Raw genomic sequence first — 2,058 nt, forward strand, 5'->3', positions numbered from 1 at the left:
TACTGAAGAACGAGCTTAACTCGGGCTGAGAGTTGACGCAACTGATACACCCCGCTCACCTCCCCGGCAAACGTCTGTGGAGCCATAGACCACCGAGCGGACCATGACCTGTGCTCAAGCCCGTTTACCTGCTAATGTGGGCAGCAGGGCAGGTGCGCCCCCCAGGAGGCACAGCTCTCACATGATTAACGTCATCATCACACCTGCGTGTGCCAACGGTGCCATGTAGATAATGCAGCGATGCAAATGTATATAAGCACACAAACACATGAAGGAACCTTTGGAAATCCCCGTTTACTACGCAAGGACAAGCTCAATGTGAAATGCACATTGTTTACGGATCTCTCTCTGCCACTTGGTCGATGTTAGGACCGTCATTCCCCACACCCAGGACAAACGTCTTGAAGCAATTCACTCCCAAGTTGGAGGCCTGACTATCAGTGGCGGCTGGTGATATTTATTTTTGGGGGGGCGCATTTTTTAAATTTTATTGAGGGGGGCAAATAAATATAAAGCAGTACCAAAAGCCATTTTGACTACTTGAATATAAATTTTGATGATCTTTATTTACATTTCAGACCAAAAGAAGTACCAAAAAGCATGTTTCCTACTTGAACATAAATGTTTCTCTTTTATATACATTTCAGACCAAAGTACCAAAAAGCATGTTTCCTACTTGAACATAAATGTTTCTCTTTTATATACATTTCAGACCAAAGTACCAAAAAGCATGTTTCCTACTTGAACATAAAAACGTTAGTTTCATGCTATTATCAATATGGCTGCGGCTACTTTCATGACGTTTGCATTTGTCAGAGAGATGTTTGAGGTCTCTTACCCCCGTCGTTGTCCACAAAACTTCAGTGCCGACACTTTGAAATAAAAGACAGGGAAAACAAAAAAGAGAATTGCTAACATCACATCCAGCCAGCCACCTCCGTTTCTCATAACAAGCGCGGGTGAAGCTTCGTGTGTAGCTTCGTCCTCTGTCACTGGCCTGCTGCTGGATTTGTAAATCGGGTTGGTCCGGTCCGAGATCCTTTATCTTTTTTATTTCTTCCAGCGAAAGCCTTGTGAAAGGGTTTTTTTGTAAATAAATTACAGAATTTGGATGAACTGCTGCCATTGTTTACACAAAAAATTTGATCAGCCTAGCAAGTGTCAAAGTGGTGTCGCCTTCGCACTCGCAGTAGTGGCCTACAGCGTAAATTTGAATGACAGGTGACGAGAACCAATCAGATTGGATAAAATAACATGTATCCAATTCTGATTGGCCAGGGACGCAACGACTTGCGCCCCGAGGAGAATCTTTAAGAAACCAATTAGAGACCAGCTTCAGGTCACATGCTGTCCGAAAATGTAAAGTCTCACATAGACATCCATTTGTCCGGCGCCCCGCATAAAACACATTGAAAAACATAGAAAATAGTTGACCGATTAAAGGCAGTTTTTATTAAATGCTGATGCTTTTCTTACTACCAGCCGGCACATCGTATGAAAAAAATATTTTATTTATGTATTTTTATATAAATTTTGTATATGTATATTTCTGGAATATTGATGGGGGCGGCGCCCCTGCGCCCTCTATTGACGAGCCGCCACTGCTGACTATGTGTTTTCCGAATGTACGAGGCTCAATGTTGATAAGACACGTGGTGGTCCCCAGCAGAATGAAGGAAATGGTCGGGTCCAAAGCCTGTGAGAACGACTACTACTCGCTGGGATTAAGTCAAAAACGAATGAGCAGTTAACGGGCAGTTGAGGGGTTTAAGGGATTAGGGGTGGGTTTGGAATGGGAAAGTCTGGGTGATATGATCGGCGCTGACGAGTCCCGGACGACCCCTCCCTGTTCGGTAGCGAATCTGGAAGCTTGGGTCCGGAGTGGGTGGGAACCAGGAAAGGGGAGGCAGAGGGCGAAGTGGGGAGTGGACGTGCGGAGAAACGGGGAGGCGTTGTGTCCTGCTGGAACCCACAACTTTTGGGTTCGAGTGCCACCGAGCTGGGCACACCAGGCGGAGGCACCGGGTGGAGAAGTACCCCCCAGGAGGGCCGTGCTCG

The sequence above is a fragment of the Lethenteron reissneri genome, chromosome 33, assembly GCF_015708825.2.
Source record: "Lethenteron reissneri isolate LAM-NWPU_2019-01 chromosome 33, ASM1570882v1, whole genome shotgun sequence".
Lineage (NCBI taxonomy): Eukaryota > Metazoa > Chordata > Hyperoartia > Petromyzontiformes > Petromyzontidae > Lethenteron > Lethenteron reissneri.